Raw genomic sequence first — 12,162 nt, 5'->3', positions numbered from 1 at the left:
TACAACTTTTCATTTCCATTTTCACATGGGACTAGAAACACCACCAGGGCCAAATGGGCTACTAGAACGCTGTGATGAGGTTATTGGAGGATTTGGGTGGGTTGAGGTTGGAGAGTTTTCTATCCTAAGTGACTCTGTGAATTAAAGAAAACCGAAGGTGGGTCTGGGTTAAGTTGGAAAATAAAAGCAAATCCTCTAATTTAATAATTATAGGCTTGCACTCTCAATCCCTATTATGAGATTAATCACCATAGTCCCATCATATCAATTTCATTTCTGACACGTACAACAAACTCTTGTGTTATTTGAACATTTTACTTCAGCTAATGGATTAGGTCTGTTGGTATTTTTTCTTGCGAGAATGACTGATAATCCTCGAGTCAGAATTTATAGGTTTAAAGTTTATTTGGGTAGATACCAGCTCGGAATTAATGCTAATTCAAGAATGAATATGGATACATAGAGTGTGGTTTTTGGACATTTTGAATGTTTATAGCTTTACATTAATGCTAATTCAAGAACGAATATGAATACATAGAGTGTGGTTTTTGGACATTCTGAATGTTTATAGCTTTACATTAATGCTAATTCAAGAACGAATATGAATACATAGAGTGTGGTTTTTGGACATTCTGAATGTTTATAGCTTTACAGCAGGAATCAGAAATCTGTATTAGACTTATCTGTACTTTTCTATAAATTAAACCGATTGAATGCATTTAAAATTGGTTTAATGGTTTTATATACATGTCGGTTGGTTTCGTTAATCAGATAAATAAATCGATAGTCTCTGTTCGGTTGGCACATCTATATATGTAAATTAAACTGAGTCGAACCAACCCATCTACACCCCTACTGGTAAGATTACAAGGTTTTCCTTACTCGTGTGTGAGATTTTTTTTAAAATGGACTTTTCATGAATCATATAGCCGAGGAAGATAGTTCAATGCTCAAGTCAATGGAGCAAAACATATCTAGAATGAGAGATACTATTATTATTTCGGCTGGAACCATAATTTTGCTTCACTAGTTAGAAAGAAATTGATAATTCTAAGGCTATTTGTTCTGAATTTAGCATGTATTTTGTTGTATGGATCTTTCATGATAGGCATTTATTAAAACATTGACATGTTATCGCTGAATCAACATTTTTTTCATCATATTCATCTATGCATATTGATATTCATAAAAGTGGGTTCTGACTTATGTGCGCACTTTGGGGAGAGTTTCATTTTAACGTTCCCCTAATGGTTGACCATTTATTCACTATTCTTCTGATGTAGCACCTAATAACACCTATTTGTCTATAAACAATTTATCAAGTACTTTTCTCAACTTTAAAAATAAATCAAGTACAAACATTTATTTAATAAACAAAAGCTATACCAAATACATAATGAATGATAAAATTAAGAATAAGTGAAGTGAATCCTAATCAATTTAAATTTTAAGCCCAAATTTGACGTTCATCATCTACGTATAGAAGAAATACTAAATGGTTCTGAAAGGAGAATGATAGAAGTACATGAACTAACGTAGAAGGATGCTCTTTAGGCTGTGTTTGGATTCCAATCATAAAGAAAGGAATTGACAATTGAGGACCAACTTTGGGTCCAAGAGGAATGCTAGTCTACATGTGCTTCTACAAAAGCAGAAATGTATCATTGCAGAGACGATCAATTCTGTGTTTTTGCGGATTAATTTCAAAATTCATAGTCATTTCAACTCCGCCAAATGGGCTCCGGTGATTCAAACAATCATATTTCTTTGCAACAAGGTTGTGAGTCAAGAGAGTAGTCTCGTGGTGGTTTGATTTCTGGGTAATTGGGAATCCCTGATTTCCACATTTACACTTCTTTCTCTGTGGGTCGGACAAAGCATACCGAATTCATCTCGTGATTCACAACCTTGTTATTACTTGTGCCTACTGTTGTTGCCTCCACAGTGGTGGACTAGAGTACCGTGTCTCTAAGAATAATAAATAAATTAATTAAATCAAGACAAGTCAAGCACGGAATTTCTAGGAGATGAATACGTACCCAAATCAAGGATTCTATGCCAATTTTGTATTTCAATGCAGCCTCAGTACTCAAGAGATATTCATGCATGTATTCTGAAGGGTCTAACCTGACTAATACAAGCATCAAAGTAGTTTATTAAATAAAGATACATCAACCTACTTAATCAGGGTAGGATCCAATTAAGATTGTAGTCTGTAGATGAAAAATGGAAACCTCAAAGCATACGCAATTAGTGAATCTTGCATCTGGATTCCCTCATATTGTACTAAAGGTTATAGTTCTACAAGGGATGGAGGAATTAGTTATAAAATCCACTCCTACCTGCTTCACTCATGATATTGCATGTACAACTCGGGTTGGCCCGACTTAGCAAGACAATATTTTACAATGCTTGGGGTCAGCCCTTTGATCGATTTGGGCCCATTCAAAAGTGGTCCAATATTCCGAGCCCATCCAATACCTTCAATTGCAGTTATTACTTATTTTAGGGAAGGACATGATTGAGGCTTGCATGACTCTAGTTTATTAATATACACTACTTGGACTGTGTTTAATTGGGTGTATTTATCGGTCTAAACAGGCTTTTGAAAAATCCACTTTTTATAATGTGGTTTTTAAAAGAGTGCTCTTTCAGTGTTTGGCTCGTCTATCAGCTTTTTTGTTCAAAGTTAAGTAAAGTAACTTCTTGCAAATGTGAAAAGTTTAATGGAGCATTTCTCCACTTTTTTAAATGGGGTTTTTTAATGCAAAAACTAATTTAGATATTTTTCACCAAATGATTCTTTTAGTTGATTTAGCAATTGGCTTCCCCAATATGAAAGGTACAAAAAGTTAGAGAAGCATTCCTAAATCTTGGAAAGGTGGGTATTAGAGCAATAGTTGGTTGCTCCATGGTGACCTTAGTGATCAGGGTTCAAATCTTGGAAATAACATACATGTATGTGTAAGGGTAAGACTGTGTACACCTGTTCCTCCCCAGACCCTACATTGGTCGAGAACCATGCCCACTGGGCTGCCCTTTTTTACCAATAACCCATCTTAAACTGACCCCATTATGTTCAACGTTGGGATGTCAATAGGTTTGTCTCAACTCGAGCCCAACAAGACTTTGACTACATCTTCATGTCCCAACACAAACCTGCTTCCCCTGGAACTAGATCTAGTGAGACATGAATAAGCAAGGCAAGGTGATATAAATTATGAAAAATTTTAATGGAGGAGGAAATTAAAACAAAAAATAAAATAATAGATCACTAATTAAATCTTCATAGGAAAGCAATTGGAATGTTGAACATATATTCAGCTAGCTTGGGGAAGTGTGGATGGCCTAATGACCTCAATTGAAGCAGCAGATTCTCTTAATGAACAAGTTAAATCATCAATTAGTTGAAAACCTGATACTGTGTAATCAATAATACTGTAATTGTATCCCTTTACAATCTCTTCTGCAAGTTGTTTTGAAGAGTGGTTAATATATATCTTCAAATGTACAGAGTTGACATACTTAAAAAAGTCCAACAAGAGGTGCTCCAATCAGCCAAGTCTTGAGCGACTTCTCCATGCATCGGCCATACGCGTTATTGTTGACAAATTAAGATGGCAAAGCTATGGAACTTGACATTCCAAACTTTTAAAATAATGAGAGTCAAGAGATTCTTTGGGTTGGGTCCTAATTCCATAATTTTTATTCGTTGAATAAGGCAACAGATTGGGGCGGCCCTTGGCTACAGACGGGGCATCTTTGTAATCAACACTGGTAATTTTATTGACCCAAATGCCACAGATACTTTCTTGGTCAATTATGCAGCTAGCAGATCCATACTTCATCTTAATAAAACATCCAAAATGTGTTTTGGGACCGAGTAAAGAAATATATGATCCTGGGGCCCAAGTATATATTTCCATCTTTTTCTGTTTTTTTAATCACAAATTAGTAATGATAATTGAAATGAAACAAACCAAACAGGCAACTAATTTACTAATATTTGTTTATACTTACCATCATTTTTCTGGTAAAAGTTAAAAAGTTATATTATGAATTGATAAAAAATTTTGAAAATTAAAAAAAAAAGAACAAGTCACCACTAAATTTTCCTATATCAGATTAAAAAAAAAAGAGAGAAAGAGAAGACTTGAAATAAAGACCTTGGATTGGTCAAATTATCGGTAGCTAGGAATTGGGATATTACCAAAACTATTCTTTGATTAACAAATGCAAAGAATATAAATGAAAGAAAAAAAAAATCAGAAGACCAACTCACAGAAAATAAAGTAGTTGAAGTTCTGTTTTAGTCAGGGAGTGTTCTGGTCAAGCCATTGGTAATTCAGAAGTTACAAACAAATTCGGGCAAAGTAGGGTTCCCATCTGACCTGGACTCACAAGACGCCTAAACTGGAGTGAATCTCCAGATTTAGAGCTTCTCTGTCAATGTGTCCACATTGTGGCATGAAGAGTAATTGCCAAGCAAGAAAGATGAATGAACAGACTGCTTTAAATTATTTCATTTCTTTTAATCTCCATAGCATGAAATAATAAATAGCCAACAACTATTTGACTCTCTTGTTCTTCTCCTATATATACCCCAATCCCCCAGCCCCCAAACACAAGCACACAAAGCTAGACTAAAAGATAAACCATATCACAAGAGTAAACATTCTTGGGCATTTTCTTCTTGTGTTTCTTCTTGGGTTTCTTCTAAACAATTAGTTCATAATCTCCAACAGCTGTCTCTTTCCATCCTTTCTATCCCAAGCATGGAGATTGAAGAACTCAAGGCAGAAAGCATCCATGGTGACTCAACAATAGAGGGACACCATGGAGAAAACTATGCTAGGAAAATATTTCAAGCCCTGGTGAGAAATCCATCTGTGCGAAGATATGCTTCGGATGTTTCAGATGAGTCGCTGAACCGAACCAAATCCATTAAGATGCTCCAGATGGGCGTCGATAGGAGCGACCCCGCTGAGACCAAATTTGCCTGGCTGCGTTCACAGCTGGTTGGAGCCGAAGTCGAGTTCGATACTCCATATGGGAAACGCCTTCTTACCTATGCCGATCACACTGCTTCTGGGAGGGGTCTTCACTATATTGAAGATTACATTACCAATGATGTTCTTCCCTACTATGGTTAGCTTTTGACGAGCTCTTGTAATTGCTTTTATTGACAAAACATTAATCGTTTGTTGGGATTATTTTTCCAAGAGGAAAGCTTCTGAATCGAGTTGAACCTTTACCCATTTGTGCAGGTAACACTCACACTGGTGATAGTTTCGTTGGACACAAAACGACCAAGATGGTGCATGAAGCAACAGAATACATCAAGAGCTGCTTAGGGGGTGGCGTTGATGATGCACTCATCTTCTGTGGCTCCGGCACCACCGCAGCTATCAAGCGCCTCCAAGAGGTGATGGGAATTGCAGTTCCCTCGATCATGAGAGAAAGAATGCTGAAGACCCTAAGGAATGAGGAGAGATGGGTGGTATTTGTTGGGCCATTTGAGCACCACTCAAATGTCTTGTCATGGCGACAGAGCCTAGCGGAGGTGATCGAGATTGGTATCAATGAAGATGGCTTGCTAGACATGGCAGCTCTGAAACAACAACTCGAGACTTACAAGTCCTCCAATCGTCCTATGTTGGGTTCATTCTCGGCCTGTAGCAATGTCACCGGAGTCTATTCTGATACACGCGCCATCGCTCGGCTTCTTCATCAACATGGTGCCTTCGCATGCTTTGACTTTGCTGCGAGGTATGTGTTTATTCCTTTGTTTGGGTACACATGTTTGTGCTGCGCCTGATAACCAATTAACGTAGATTTATTTGGATTGGTGCAGTGGTCCATACGTGGAGATCAACATGCGATCAGGAGAGCTGGATGGCTATGATGCTCTTTTTCTTAGCCCACATAAGTTCCTCGGTGGCCCTGGAACCCCTGGTCTCCTTCTGATGAGCACCGCCTTGTATCAGTTGAGATTTTCTCCCCCTTCAACCTGTGGAGGAGGAACTGTGAGCTTTGTAAATGGCTTCTCTGAAAGGGTAAAGACTCCACATATCTTCTAACGCATATCGTAGCTTTTACTCGTTTATGGACTACTGTTTGAGTTCTCGATCATGCATGTTATACTGAGATAATAATATACAAACATGATTTGCAGGACACTTTGTATTATGAAGACATAGAAGAGAGAGAAGATGCAGGGACCCCACCAATCATCCAAAAGATTCGAGCAGCATTAGCTTTCTGGGTGAAGGAGTACATTGGTTACAGTGTGATTGAAGAACAAGAACACTTATACGTAAATGCAGCTCTAAGAAGGCTTCTCCCCAATCCAAACATCTGGGTGCTGGGGAATACCCGAGTAAAGCGACTATCAATTATCTCTTTCCTTATTTTCACCACCTCAAATTCATCTACAGATGTGGGTGAAGATGGTAGAAGAGTGAGAGACAAAGGACTCAACATGTGGAGAGAGTATGGGAACAAGAAAGACAAGCCTCTCCATGGGCCATTTGTCGCCAAGCTCCTGAACGATCTCTTTGGCATACAAGGCAGAGGTGGGTGTGCTTGTGCTGGCCCTTATGGTCACCTTTTGCTTGATGTCAAGGAGACTCTTTCCCTTGCCTTCCGATCTGCCATCCAGAAGGTAAATTATTAAATTCTTCATTGGTCATTTGCGATTAAAAGCTCACAAAGTAGTTCTATACTTCTATATATTAATTAAAGCAAGCTGAACTGAAGTTGAGGCCATGGGTCTCCCTTTGCTTTTGAGGCTCAATATGTATTAAAATCATAAGCCCACAAGTATGGGCCTATATGGGCCACTGGGTTGTCCAAACTCAATAACACCCAGTTAAAGCTGATTAATGTGTTGTCATTATTGTTATTTTGTAGGGCTATGCTGGTGTCAAACCTGGATGGACCAGAGTTAGCTTCCCCTACTACATGTCCATGGAAGAGTTCGAGTTTATCATAGCTGCAATGGAATTCATAGCGATATACGGCCAACGCTTCCTTCCTCTGTATCATTTCAATTGGAAAACTGGCAACTGGACTTTCAGAAAAAGAGCATTTGTTGATAATCAAACAGGAGAGGAGCGTGATCTTGACTTCAGTAAATTGGCATTAGCTCAAAAGAAGGCTACTGGGGTGGTTAATAAGTATGCATCCTACTTAGAAGCTGCTAAGATTATGGCAAATTCCCTCCCAAAGTTTCCTCCACCTCGTAAGGTGCCCAAAGACATAGATCTCAGCCTCGTTCACTTCAGGGTCTAGCTCCTCTCTGGTGTCTTTTTGTGGAGGAAGAAGCATCCACATCAAAGCAAAGCAACTAAAGAGCAGAAAGAGGATTACATCGCGTAATCCTTGGATTCCTCTGAATAAGCAAATAAAATATAGGAAGAGAAGAAATTACTTCTTGTAATCATTTTGCTCAGAAGATACCACAATTTAATAGCATGTTAGTTGTGCTCTGAGCTATTCATGCTTTGCATTTAGTCATCAAGAAAATAGGCTTTTTTTTTTTTAATTTGTTCCATAAATTATTTAATTTGTACTTTATTTGCAGCTTAATTAATAAAATTTGGTGGCACCACCACCCAGGTTTTTGGGAAAGACAAGCAAAAAGGAAGACCCAACATTCTTGCTTGTTATCTATTTTGAAATTCACTTTTGGATTTTCATTGCATACATAATGGGCTGTTTCATGAAGTGTGGAGAGGGCAGTTGAATTTATTTATATTTTTGTTTTTATTTCTCTAAATTGATAGGTCAATTGCAAATTTTACTTTTCGAGAAGTCCAGTGCAATGAAAACTAGACTTAAGCCAACAAAGACATTGAACTATGCATTTGCAAAGAGATTTAGGTAGTGTTTGAGAAACACTTAAATTTAGGTAGTGTTTGAGAACACTTAAAAGAAGTACTTATTTAAACAAATACCTCTTTTAAGACATGGAACCACACATTAAGTGGTTTTTAAGTACTTATGGGTGTTTGGTAAAAAAGAGGGTAAGAAGTATTTATTATTAAAAAAATACTTCTTAAAATAGTGACATGGATGTGGCTTTTTTTTTCAGCACTTTTTGAAAAAATGCTTCTTCATTTGAAGGGGACAAACCTGTCCCTGTTTTTTTAATGACAAAACTACCCCACTCGAGTTTATCATCTTCTTCTTCCATTTGAAACACTATAACAACAGGCAACGGCAGCGTTTGGTTGTAGGTCCATCGGTGATGTTCTAGGGTGAGCAAAAGCCAACATCTCAATGCAGATGTCTATGGCATCCTCCAATCTCTTCCCTTTGTACAATCCCTGCATGAAGACTGTAATTGAACGCATTCAGTGAAATCCCATTATTCTACATCTTTCTAAAAATCTTGTTGGCATCACCAAGTTTTTGAGTCTTATAGAAGCCCTCAACTACAACTGTGTAGATTACAACTTCCAGGAATGTACCCTTCTCGCGCATTAACCCAAACAGCTTCATGGCCTCTTGGACCAGCCCATCCTTGTAGAGGCCATCAAGCATTGCCACAACATTTGGGATGAGACACGTTTCCTTCATTTTCCTAAAAATTTCATCAGCATCTTGTGGCATTGAATCTGGTTCTTCTTTGACATCAGTTTCTGCAACTTGGGTGGGAGAAGTTTCGTTTGTATTCTCTTTCTTCTCTTCACAAAGCCTTAATTTTTCGGGGAAACTCTCGTCCAATGGACTTCCTCTCTTCTCTCCCTTCATGGGTCTATTAGGAAACTTCATTGAAGGACTTTGCTATGACTTCAAAGTCATTCTCTTGTTGACGATGTCTGAACCAAAGTTGAATTTGCAAGGAAAAGTATCACCGTTGAACCTACCATCTCTCTTTCCCTCTCTATTGGATCCAAAATGAGTTTGTCGTATTTAGTCAAGTTTTCTCATTTTCGTCATCTCCTAGCTTGAATTTTCCATTGAAATGATATTAAGATGGCTCTCATCATTTCTCTCCTCTTAGATGGACTAGTTGGGGATAAAGCTAGAAGACAACGGAAGAAGGAGAGGGAGTCAAGAGAGACTTGGGAGGCGGAAATGGGAATCCAAGAATTTTGTGAAGGTTGTTAATCGAAGGAGTCTTTCTGTTGTCCAATCTATAGTTTCGGCGGTTCCGACAATTCCAGTGAACAAAATGAGAGGGAGAGGGAGAGACCTGAGTAATCTACAATGAAGGGTAAAATTATCATTTGTGTCAATATAAACACTTATGGGGGAAGTAGCTTACCAAACATCCCCACCCCAATAAGTACTTCTAAGAAGTACTTGCTACACAAGGACTTCTTTTAACAAGTACTTAATCATCAAATAGGGCCTTAGGCAGTTCCATTACCAACAATATACCAATATTTTCAACTTGTCATTGTCTTGGCTGGTCGGACAATTTCAGTTCGGGTTAACTTAAAATTTGCCAATTCTTTGAAAACCATTGATTTGGCTGTGTTTGAAACTATAGTCATCTTGTGGATGGATCATTTCAGTTCACACCATGGGGTGATCACAGTGTTCGGTTTGTTGTGGATAGGACAGGTCCACAATATATCATGGACTAGCTCCGTCCACACCTCAAAATCTCCTCAACACATATATATCATGGTTATAATTGGTCCACATTGATTTTCTCTCTACTTGATATTGTACATCTCCTCTTTATATTGTGCCCTACATTTTTACCATTGGAAAATCATTCTTTAATAAAATAATAATTTTATTAAATTTTTAATATTTAATTTTATCAATAAAATAATAATTTTTTATTTTAGTTTTAAATTATTTAATTACTGTTTTTATTAAAGCAAATATTTGTTGGTTAATATTAATTTATTAATATCTTTTTCAATTTATTATATCATATAAAGTGTAAAAATTAGACACTTATGATCATTTGTGTAGGTTAGTTCATAAATTGTATATGAGATACATTGAATCAAAATGTGTAGATGTGGACTGAACCAATCAACACAGTGTACCCACAGTTCAAAACAACTATGGACTATAGTGTGGTGTGGATTGGTCCCTGTTATAGTAGTGTAGTGTGGAATAGTCCACACCCATTAATTTCTCTTCTACGTTACAGACTTAATCAGTGACTCACTGACCTCATCAATTGAGTTGTTGACCCACTTGACTCAGTTAGCGATTTAGATTACTAATTACAAGAATATTTCCAAAGGCTTTAGCATTGCCCTCGCTTGTTGGATTGGGGTGATTTTTTTTCTTAATTATGATTTGGAGTAAGTTTCGTGATCTATGTGATATTTTGGCACTTATCCTAGTATTCATTTGGAGTAACTCATGAATCTATGTATTTAATTATATTAATTTATCTATTAATGAAGTATCTATTGCAGTCAAGATTTGCAACAATGGAGAATCCCTACTGAGTTAGAATCACAAAATTTGATCTAAGACCTAAGAACTCCATGATGTTCAAGTTAGAAAAAAGGAGGAACAGAGAAGAGAGAGACACACAACTTTATTTGAGAAATTGTGAAGTAGTGTCATGTGGTTGCTAATACTTCAGTTAAGCACCCTATACAGAGGAGGAATCCCTGACGTAGGAGGACTAAGTTTCCATGTTAAACTTGGTTTACTTATTCGGCATTCCCCCTTTCTTCGCTTGATTTCTTCAAGGATAGACCTTTCAATAACTCGGGCTCCTCTGTCCTGTTTCTCCTCATTGTTAATTTTCTCCACTTTTCCCTTATTGGTGCCACATGTCAGACTCTGATTGGTGGTTGAAATATGGCCTATCAATATTAATTATTAACCAATTTAAATTAAATTCTAACTCACTCCAGTAGGAGGTTTTGGGTTTCCTCAAATTAGCCCTATTATATCATTTTCTCTTCTTTCTACATTAAAGTAGACAAGAAGAAGAAAATCTCTACCATTGAGGAATTGTTAATTTGATACTAGCAAGTCAATCCTCATGCTGAATTATCCTCTCACTCCCTATACACAAACTCGTTTTGGCTAACCACAGGAATAATTTGACCTTTAGGTAACACTTAGTATTCCATAAGCTTTTGAACATCTTATTTACCCCTTCCTATTGGTTATCTATTCTTAAAACCTAAAAACATCTAAGATGGGCTTGCTCCCCACCACATTTTATCCTCCCTTATTTATGAGTTCACATCTGCACCCCACAACGTCCCACAGCGGATTCCTCCCGTGTATTGATAACATCTCCCAATGATAGTATCAGACCCGATGATGTCATCATCAGGAGGAATTCCCAAGACAAGGCGGGAATGCATAGTGAGATGTTGTGGGGCGCCCCCTCGTGGGGCGCAGATCTGAACTCTTTATTTATTGGATAGGTACAACATCAATAGATCTCTTCCATAATGTTGGATGGAATCTAGGGCCATGTATACTTGGTTCAACTCTTATTCTTGTTCATTCTTTCCAATAATAAAATTTTAGAATGGATAAAAATGAGTAGAATGAGTAGAATGTGAAAATGTTAGTATGAACCAAATACATCTTTTCCAACAAGTATGAAAATTTTTGTCACAAGGATGAGAATAAATTCGAAACCTATTTGGTTACAAACTTCAATTTTATTCTTTTTTTTTCAACCAAAATAATAATATAGGTTTAGAAATAATACCCATCAGTAGATGTATAGTAGAAACAAGCAAGACCAAACACAAATAAACCATTTGGGCCTCACATCAATCACACAAAATATGAATAACAAAAGAAAACAAGAAATTAGAAAATCTTTTGCATTTGATTGCATAGAGAAAATATAAAAGAAAATTTAAAGGAAGAAATTAGCCCATATTTAAAACTAGTTGCTGAATTGAATAGGCAAATGTGTAAATGAAAAAAAAAGAGCTTGGAACTTCCAAATGGAAATGAAATTTATAAATTGTAAAATTAAAAATAAAATAATAACATGGAGAAGTACAAAATGTTATCAAATTGGTATATTCGATAAACATAATATACCAAGAAAGTCATAAAATATAATAAAACATCATATCAAAGTGCCCCATATCCATTTTCATTCTTCAAAAACACTTTGTGTTGTAGAGCTTCTTTGAAGAGTGAAAATAAGCCATATGGGGCACAATTATTTTTTATGTTGTAAGCTACCTCCAT

At 36.8% G+C, this 12,162-nt stretch overlaps 1 pseudogene; it reads right to left on the bottom strand.

The window, feature by feature from the left end:
* Positions 1-8,180: 8,180 nt before the first annotated feature.
* LOC148876137 (uncharacterized) lies at positions 8,181-12,162 on the bottom strand (annotated as a pseudogene).

Source organism: Nelumbo lutea, chromosome 1, assembly GCF_056320005.1.
Source record: "Nelumbo lutea isolate HS-2025 chromosome 1, American lotus-T2T, whole genome shotgun sequence".
NCBI classification, from domain to species: Eukaryota; Viridiplantae; Streptophyta; class Magnoliopsida; order Proteales; family Nelumbonaceae; genus Nelumbo; species Nelumbo lutea.
Note: the sequence above shows the minus strand (reverse complement) of the source record. Positions and strands in the feature narration are given on the sequence as shown.